Source organism: Pinus tabuliformis, chromosome 9 (genome assembly GCF_031772625.1).
Source record: "Pinus tabuliformis cultivar Carrire ecotype Pingquan chromosome 9, CPIR1, whole genome shotgun sequence".
Classification (NCBI taxonomy): domain Eukaryota; kingdom Viridiplantae; phylum Streptophyta; class Pinopsida; order Pinales; family Pinaceae; genus Pinus; species Pinus tabuliformis.
Genome location: NC_142307.1, coordinates 1,686,075,931 through 1,686,086,499, shown reverse-complemented (window position 1 = coordinate 1,686,086,499; position 10,569 = coordinate 1,686,075,931). Strand labels below are relative to the sequence as shown.

Below are 10,569 nucleotides of genomic sequence, written 5' to 3'. Positions count from 1 at the left end.
CTTCATTAAGGGCTTCAAGATTAATTTTAGTGAGTACAATTAAGTAAATTCATCAAAAACTAAACCAAAGCACCAACTGCATCTTATACTTCCCAAGAGAGGAAAATACATAAATTTGAATGTTGAAACTCAAGAGAAAAACAAGCGCTGCAACTTCCCAATGCTGGAATCAAACTACAATTTCATCTTCAGATTTCAAAGAGAATGTTTTGTTTACATTGCCATTCATGAATGAATGTGCCCTTCCAAACCCTTACAATATCTTGATTTTCAACTTTTATTCCCCCTCCTAGCCTAACTCAGTTCGAACAACTGATTTTGGCAGCAATTAATAAATTGCCCACTCTTTTAAAAAGATTTAAAAACAAAACAAAAACTTATATATATTTTCCTCCATTGCAAAATAATACCCCATCCTCTTCACATATTAAGAATATATAAAATCGAATTTTGGACTATAAAGTTGGTATATGAGCAATGTAATAGAAAATATGTGTGTGGCCCCAGATATAATGGCATCCATGTTAAAGGTAAATAGGCAACGCATGTTGGTGGTGAGCTGCATCAACAATGGAAAATTGTAAGTGAGACCTGACCTTGTCACCATCCATACGTCACTGACCCAAATAGTTAACTTCTTAGGGGAGAACCTTTGATGGTTTTGTAAAATTTGGGAGGATGCCCCGTAATAAATCTTGACCATTAATTGCAAGATAAGTGGTTTGGCCCAACCGCTTTCTTGGGGGACTCTTAACATAAGCTCTCGGTAGTTTATGTTATCGATATTTTGTCGATGTAAAGCAAATACGTTGTGAATCATTGATTTTTTGGGTAGTGGTAAGATGTATATATTCATTTCCCTTTCGTTAACTTAGGATTTTTCCAACAACGACTTACAATCTCCATTTAAAAATATTCCCATGTCATCATCGCATAATATGAACACATCAAGTCAAATAATACCTCGAACTTACTGAGCCAACAAAACTTGAAATTCGTTTCTAGTAGTTGCAAGCAGAAATCATTATATGTAAGTCTGCGCCTTTTCTCTACTACGCCCACACCCTGACAAACAAAATCCTTCAAAACAATTTGTGTTTCTAAGAATTGCATCTACATAAAAGAGTTCTGCAACCTTTCAGAAAAACCAGAAACCTCTCCAATCAATGCATTGGCACGAATCACTTTAATTTCTTCTCCAGGGAATGCAAAACCAACAATATTATCTCTACCTTTATCATGCTTGCTGGAAATACAAAAACATCTATGTCACTGGCTACGTTGATTACACATACGGATCCCTTTTGCAAATTGCGAAGTTGCTGAAAAATAGCATCTCAATGGAGACTGAAGCAACGCTTGTAGTAGATACACGTCATGCTTGCTGTAAATACAAAAACATGTATGTCACTGGCTACATTGATTACACATACTAATCCCTTTTGCAAATTGCAAAGTTGCTGAAAAATAGCATATGAAAAATAGTATTTCATATGGTCTCAATGGAGACTGAAGCAACGCTTGTAGCAGAGACACGTCCTTTTGTTTTCTCTTCAACCCACTCGAGAAGATTTGAAGCTTTGTAACCAAAGGAAGCATCGTTGGCAAATCCAGTCCTGCCTGCAGGAACAAGTTTGTCACTATCTACTACATAATGCACATCAGAAATTGTATAGCGCTCACCTTGAAGAAAGAACGGACAAAGAATCCATGCATATGTCTCCCTTATTACATATGTTACAGCATCTTCTTCCTTTGGAAAATTCCCATGAAGTGTCGAGTCTCTTCTTATAACAACTATGTAACCAATATTTTCAACAGATGTAGCTGAAATATTTACATTTGTGCAAATCTCCTTGGTTAACAAGATTGCCTTCTCAGTACTCAGAGCTCTAGAATTTGTCAAAATAAAAATTAAAAAAACATGATGGCCTTTTTTGAACTATTGAACAAGGGACTCGATGCTCCACTCTGTTAATACAATAACTCCATGCACAGTTTTTGTGCCATTTGGGTCATCATCAAGCACAAATAGTACTTTCGCAACTCCTTTATCTTCCAGCCTATGAATTTCTTCAATTGGGTCTACATGCCATTGAGTTGGAAGAGACTCCAATGTTTCTTCTTTGGGAAGAATAGGAAGTTTGGCTTCAATATTCACTCTAGTTAGTTTCTCAAATATCTTAACTACAACAGCATCATCCAATCGACCCCAACCAGCAGCAGAACTTAATAGAAATTGTTGATGTGTATCTGCTGTGATGTGAAGTGGAATATTTAGTCCTCTAAAGTCGTGAAGCACAATTCCTAGATCCTTCACAAAGATGTCAATAGCTGAATGTGGGGTGTAGTCATTCTATAGCATGTGTGGCACACAGTTTCCAAACATCCAAGAATTTCCACTAGCATTGGAAATAATATCAAATAAATTAAGTGTGTTCAGACCCAAACGGGCTCCAAATGCCATAGCTTTAGCAACAGATGCAATGTGAACTCCAGCAAGAAGTTGATTTACCATTTTCACAGAGCTTCCAGCACCAGCTCCACCCTTGATAATGTATATTTTCTCACTCAAAGTTGATAGAATAGCACCATTGTGCTTAAAAGCTTCATCTGTTCCTGCAGCCATTATAGGTAGATTTGCACTAGTAACCTTCACCACACCACCAGATACAGGGGCATCAACTAACTCTAAGTCCCTTCTCTCATCTGCCAATCGTTTCTCTAGTTCTTTTATAACCCTGGTGATACAGTCAAACATAGCACTATTGATGCCCCATCTGACAAAGTTGCAACTGCCCCTCCTGTTAAGCTCCATTGATTTTACACAAAAGCTACCTTGATTTATGGAATTGCAGCTTTTCTTAACTTATGGAAACCAACTGCAGTAGTTTCCTTAAGTTAAGAAAATCAACTGCAATTACTAAATTTATAATTGGGAGCTACTGAAGTGGTCCATCACTTTGATCTGATCTTTACCTTGATTTGTGGTTTTTCTAACACATAGCTTTTAGAAGCTTGATGGAAGCTTAGCTATATGTTCATCTGTTTGGTCCCCAAGATCATATCTCAACCCCCTTCAGTTTTACACCATCTAGCTGAGATAACAGAGCTTGGAAGTGCCTTCAGAATTCTTGTGTTCTTTTTCTTTTGCTTGGATTGAAGCTGGAGTGCAGAAGAAGTAGCAGGCAAGTGGACTGTGGCCTTCATCAAAACATCACCAATGGCTGGAGGTAACTCGTATCCCTGGGTATTAAGTTTCAGTGATTCTTTTCAGTTCTTTCCGCATGCAGAATCGTTGTTTAAGTTTATTAGTTTTCTAACAGTTGGTATCAGAGCCCTTTTACCTCTGCCTTGCTGTGTGTTGGCCAAGAAACAAATTTCGATCTACCATTTCGTTCCATAATTTATTTCCTTTTGCGCAAACCGTGGGTCGTATACATGACCTGTGTATTATGTGCATTGGCCAATATCCTCGTTCTATGCAACTATCACCATTTTGTTGTTGGAAGTCAGAGTCGATCGCGCGCAAGTGTATGCAAAACAAAAGGTTGAATTTTCTTTGAATTTTCGTTCAATTTCCTTTATAAATTTTCTGATAGATGTTGTATTGGGACGATTATTGGCTACAAATGATCCTTTTATCAGAAATTTAGAGGAAATTTTGTTTGCAGAAAATATATTTTATCTGCAGATTTGTCCCGGGCGATTTACATCGTCAAAACCTTAAAAACAGGGGAATTTTGAATCCGCCTGTTATCTCAAGGCTCATATATTGCCAGCGCGCATTAATGACGCAGTTTATGAAATAGCTCAAATCTTAGGGTAATTTGTGGGCAAGAGTTCTTTGTCTTCCCGCGAATCCGATCCATACAAAACTTCAATTATTATTGCTGTGTATGGGGGACTAGATGGCTCGGCCTAATTGAGGGCAATCCATAAAGTTTTTCCATGTTCTTATCTTTCGTCTCTGAAAATGATGACAATTCATAAATTAGGGGCAAGGTGTACAGTAACATTTTGTGTTTTTTTTTTATGGCTCCTTCCTCGTTTTATAGTTTCCATGAAACTCAGCTGTTGTTGTATTTTTCTATGAGTTGTTGAACTTATTTTTGTTAGAGTAAGCGCCAAGGTTAGTCCCAAAATTTAGCGTTCCATGGTTCAAATTTGGAGTATGTATAGGAATTATGAATTCGATCCAGTGAATCCGTAAGATTCATTGCAGTGATTCGCATGGTGGCAAAAGGTTATTAAAATTTCCATCAATGCAAACGTATTTATATTACTATTCTTTATTTGGTTTTCGAATCGATGCAAGTTAATCATAACTGATTGATTCTGCTAATCAACAATGACAGTTGAATCGGTAACATAATAATCGTTATCATATATATTTAATCCATTATTCAGTGCTTTATGCGAGCCTTGTTTCTGATCTCTTGATATTTTGCAAAGTGTTTTCCAATAGTGGTTCACGTAGGGGAATGCTCTTTTCTAGTGTTTTCTAGTGGGAGCTATGAACCCCAAGGCGCTTTAATATGGTGCATGAAACAATTTTTTTATTTATGTTTATTCAGCACATCATAAATGATCTGGCGCACTGTTCTTGAAATTTAACACTGCCTGATTTTAATTATGATCATTTTATTCGGCAGAAATTACCAGATATGAATCTTTTGATATAATTCTATCAAATTTGGCAAAGCGTTTGCTTAAGGGTTTAGTTTCAAACATAATAATTTCTGCATGTAAAATGTTTGTTACAGTAATATAATCCATGGGGATTTTATTAATCATAAATATATATATATATATATATATATATATATATATATATATATATATATATATCCATGTTGGTTCATGCGTCTATATGGACATGCATCCGAAGGATATTTATAATTTTGGCTTGAATGGCATAAGCACTTGGGCATGTATGAGCCGTCTAGAGGCCAAAAGGCCCACAAGGTGTGTTCTTGATAGGTCTCCAAGCTACAAATAGTGCCACAATGATGTATATGCTAAAACAACTTTGAATATTACTCATCTCTTTGGGCCTAGATGATATGATCCATGTGGGTTTGCATGACATTATCGTGGTGGTCATGTAGATCTTATGCCATAGAAATGGGTCCTATATGCCCATGAGATAAGGGTTAACACGATAATGGACAAACAAACTTACACAAGTGATATGCAATATTGATTATTTGGTAAGAGTCCATATTAGTGTGTGTATATGTGTGGGTTTGTATATACAATGCAATATAAATGTAGCTATATATATTTTACTCTTTTTGAATCTAAATGCAATCATTAAATTCCACATTTTGAATTACTTGTTCTCATTTTAATTTTATATGTCTTTATATAGCAAGGCTTCTGGCTGACACATCTAGTGGTGCAGTTAGCAGCCTTAAAGACTTGCACAATTTGTGTGTTAGCATGTGCCATGCTATTCAATATATGTTTATATGATGGTTCTTGGATTCGTTAGCTGCATCTCCTGATCCCATCATTATCGAATAATGGCACTCTGTAAATTTTATAATTGATTACATATTTATTGTAAAATTTACATTGAACTTACATTTATGAACATTTGTAATTAAAGAGAAATAAGAAATGGTTTATTTCTAATTTGGGCATTCAGTTTTGATCCTATGTTTATTTCGCATGAAATTCAGATTTAGCGTTGTTGAAAATTAAGTTTTTGTGAGCAAAATAGCTTGTTTGCTGGTCAATTTTTGTTGCTTTATAAACTTAAGGATGGAGCCTGAAGTCAAGCCAGCTAGCCTTCGAACTGCATTTGCTATGCAAGTGCAAAGTAGATCAACGCTACTTCAGTCAATCTCCGGGTTAAGTTTATAAATTGAACAATCAATTTGTAGTCATTTTCGGTAATGCTGACTGCTTTTGCTTTTGCTGGAGAATTATTACACTTTTATGGAGTTTATTAAAATGTCATTTTGACTTACTCCTTTCAGTAAACATTATTTTTTTCTCTGGTTAAGTTTTGTTTATGCAACAAAATAATGTCTAGTGATCCATATGATTTTAATTAATTAGAGAATAGCCACAGCATCTTTAATTAAATAAAATTATATATTGATTGGCAAGATCACATAAAGATTATTTAGACATTAAATTGTAATTAATTACACTGAATATAATAAATTTTATCCCACGGAAATTTTTATTATATTTATGTGATTAATTAGGATAAAATTTCATAACCTACCCACAGGAGTTATGAATTAATAAGTTTTATCATAAAGTTTTATTGAATCTATTTGAATTGAAAATTTAGCCCACAGGCAATTTTCATGTCATTTGATTCAATTCTTTTTAGCATGTTTTACATTGGTAAAACGTGAAAGTTCATAAAGTTTTATTGAATCTGTTTGAATTGAAAATTTAGCCCATAGGCAATTTTCATGTCATTTGATTCAATTCTTTTTAGCATGTTTTACATTGGTAAAACATGAAAGTTTATTAAGCCTCAATTTTAACATAAGCATGTGATTTTTTAATGCAGTAGTACAACCTGCAAATTTCTCTGAAATTCGTTCTGACATTCCCGAACTTGAGGAAGTAATCTCGTTTGTCTGTTATGAATCTAATATGGTTAATGTTAATATTAACACATGGTGGATTGATTCTGGATCAACAATTCACATTTCGAATTCCTTGCAAGGTTTGCAAAACCTAAGGAAGCCAGTGGGAAGTGAGCAAAGCATCTTATCAGGAAACAAGATGGGCTCGCATGTGGAAGCTATAAGAACATGTTATTTAACTTTAAGTAGTGGCTTTGTTTTGGAGTTAGAAAAGACCTTTTATGTTCCAAGTTTTTCTAGAAACTTGATTTCAGTTTCAAGGCTTGTACCTTTTGGATATTCCTTAAACTTTTCAGAAAAATCCTTCAGTCTATTCTATAAATCTAATTATGTTGGGAATGGTATTTTGTCTAATGGTCTTTACTGCATTAATTTACAAAACAAAGTCACATATGATTCAATGCATGTTCACACTGGCACTAAAAGATGTGGCACCTGAGACTAGGTCATATCTCCATAGATAGAATTAAAAGATTGGTAAATGAAGGAATACTTAATACTCTAGATTTTACTGATTTTGAGACTTGTGTGGACTGCATAAAGGGAAAGCAGACCAAAAAGTCAAAGAAAGGTGCCAATAGGAGTTCAGACATATTAGAAATCATACATACTTACAGATTTTATTGTCCATCTCACAGCACTAGGATTGTGGAATCAAGAAATGCAAAGTTTTTTGAAAATGACTTGATCAGTGGGAGCGATCAAACCAGAAACATAGTTTCTGAGAAAGATCATTCAGAATCTTAACCTTCCACTTCAAGTGAAAGATTGGTTATTGTTCATAGCACCCCTCAAGTACAAACTGGTGTTGAATAACCAATTGTTGAAGTTCCACAAGCTGCTGACGATATTCCAGTAGATCAAGGAGTTCAAGAGTTGCCAAGAACTTTTGAACAAAAAGTTGAACCACATACTTCTCAGGAAGATGATGGTACAACATTAAGAAGATCTACTAGACCTAAGAGATCAGCAATTCCTAATGTATGCTCAAGTCTGCACAAGAACTGACATTGCATTTGTTGTGGGAATGTTGGGACGATATCAGAGTGATCCAGGTTTAGACCACTGGAGAGCTGCAAAGAAAGTAATGAGGTACCTTCAAGGGACGAAAGACTACATGCTTATGTATAGACGGACGGACAACTTGGAAGTAACTGGCTACTCAGATTCTGACTTTGCTGAATGTGTTGATTCACGCAAATCAACATCAGGATACATTTGCCAAGCAGACCTTGATTGCCACTTCCACTATGGAAGCCAAGTTCGTCTCCTGTTTTGAGGCGACTTTACATGGTGTATGGCTTAAGAATTTCATGTCTGGGCTTAGAATTATGGATTCTATATCTAAGCCATTGAGAATTTATTGTGATAATTCAGCTGCTGGTTTTATGGCTAAAAAAGTGGGAGTCGAAATAAACACATCGACATTAAGTATTTAGCTATAAGGGAACGTGTTAAAGAAAATAAAGTGGTCATTGAGCACGTCAGCACTGAGTTAATGATCGCTGATCCTTTGACTAAGGGCATGCCACCGTTTAAATTCAAGGATCATGTATTGAATATGGGACTTGGTTCCATTATGTAGGTTTTCATTGTATGGACAATGTTAATGAAATTCTTAATTATTGTGATGTTTTTTCTCATATTTATGTGCACCTTAAGTTGATTTGAGAAAATTCATTTAAGAAGGACCAAGAATAAACATAAGGTTTATTCATTAAGAAATTGTTGCCACATAAATTATAATAAGAATAGATGCATAGTAATACATGGAAGATAATACTCGTCATAAGAGGACTTATCGCCATGATTCATGTATCTATTACTTAATACAGATTATCAATGGTTTTTAAGTTGAGACATTAAGTTTGGAAGTATGGACCAAGTGGGAGAATGTTAAGCTCCATTGATTTTACACAAAAGCTACCTTGATTTATGGAATTGCAGCTTTTCTTAACTTATGGAAACCAACTGCAGTAGTTTCCTTAAGTTAAGAAAATCAACTGCAATTACTAAATTTATAATTGGGAGCTACTGAAGTGGTCCATCACTTTGATCTGATCTTTACCTTGATTTGTGGTTTTTCTAACACATAGATTTTAGAAGCTTGATGGAAGCTTAGCTATATGTTCATCTGTTTGGTCCCCAAGCTCATATCTCAACCCCCTTCAGTTTTACACCATCTAGCTGAGATAGCAGAGCTTGGAAGTGCCTTCAGAATTCTTGTGTTCTTTTTCTTTTGCTTGGATTGAAGCTGGAGTGCAGAAGAAGTAGCAGGTAAGTGGACTGTGGCCTTCATCAAAACATCACCAATGGCTGGAGGTAACTCGTATCCCTGGGTATTAAGTTTCAGTGATTCTTTTCAGTTCTTTCCGCATGCAGAATCGCTGTTTAAGTTTATTAGTTTTCTAACACCTCCATCTCCAAACAATGCACTTTCAACCTGCTTTTTGTTAGTGACCATAACTATGAGAACCTCATAACCTTTTGCAACTTCTGCTGGACTTATTCCTGTCAAGCCACCCTCTTTTGCAAATCGAGATAAAGTTGGTTCATATACATCAAATTGAACCTTCCATATATTGCATTGGATGTATTGGAAGCAATGCATTAAAATAGAAAACAGATGCTTGCTGACACATGTATGTTCTTGTGCGATCAACAACCTCTGTTTTGCACCCCATAGAAGTATCCAAAAATTGAGAACTAAAATATATCAACATATTTTGAATAGTGTTGACATGAATACCTGAAGGACATGTTTCTTCAATATTAAGTAAGCTCTCTAAAACCTTCAAATATACACTATGGACCATGTGGCAAGAACACAGTTCAACAATGCCCAGCCATAAGCAGTTTTGAAACATGGAATGAAATGCACTGACAATTTGATGTTTCTCAGCCACATCTAGTAGAATAATGCAGTTTTCACTTAGAAGAAAATCCATTTGCAAGAGTATTCCATGAATGGCATTGAATGGAACAAAACCCCATACATGATGGTTTTACATTGTCAAACCTTGCAAGATTCCTTAGGGCATAATTCACTACCTCATTGTTCCAGGTTCAAATCCAATAGGTAAAAATAAGTTACAACACCTCAAATGGCTCAACCGATTTTGGAAAAGTTCCAATCTTTCACCATTTTGACCCTACACCAACTTTAGATATGAAAACTTCGAATTTGGGGTATTTGACTATTAATGACTTCTGATCCAGGAGGGAATTTATAGACTTCTATATACCACTAGAAATCTCTTTCAAAGCTCTATCCATCTAAGCACTTTCTAAAAGCACTTAAAGTGATCTTAGGAACTAGGATTGACTCCAAATTTTATGCTCCTTTATCAATTTTCTTGCACCCATAAATTCCTTTTCCATCAATTTTACTTTACCTTTGTCATCAATGACAACATATTTCTAACAAAAGACACTATTGGGATTACTTGTGTTCTCTTTCATGCTCGCTAAACTATGAAGGAGATGTCAAATAATAAAAAGAGAGAGGAGGAAAATTAAATTACTCATTTTATCACTCAAAATGGTTGTCTCAATCCTTTCACCCTTGAACATGGCACCTGTTTGCATCAATACTTTATAGCTAGGTTTTAGCTTTCCTAGGAGTCATACCATACATATAAGTCCTTTTACTTTTCTGACTGGTTACTCTTCCAGTCATTATGGAGCATCCTTCAATGCCTCATGCATTTTTGCATGATATTACATTGTGCTTATTATTCAATGCTTCCAAGTCACTTTTGTCTCGCCTTGTTACATGTTTAAGGGAACTCTAAACCTTAGCTAGTCATCTACAATCCTTATTGACCTTTTGTGTCAACCATCCATGTATCAGTTGTACTTGGTGACTTCATCCATTCACATCATCTCTTAGTTTTTTCCATGTCAATTGATGGGGAATGCATTAAGTCCCTCTTTCAATGGATCTTTTGTT

General features: G+C 35.3%; 1 pseudogene; it reads right to left on the bottom strand.

Moving 5' to 3' along the window:
- Positions 1 to 1,181: 1,181 nt before the first annotated feature.
- LOC149155357 (uncharacterized) overlaps positions 1,182 to 10,569 on the bottom strand; it is a 54,496-nt pseudogene continuing 45,108 nt past the window's right edge.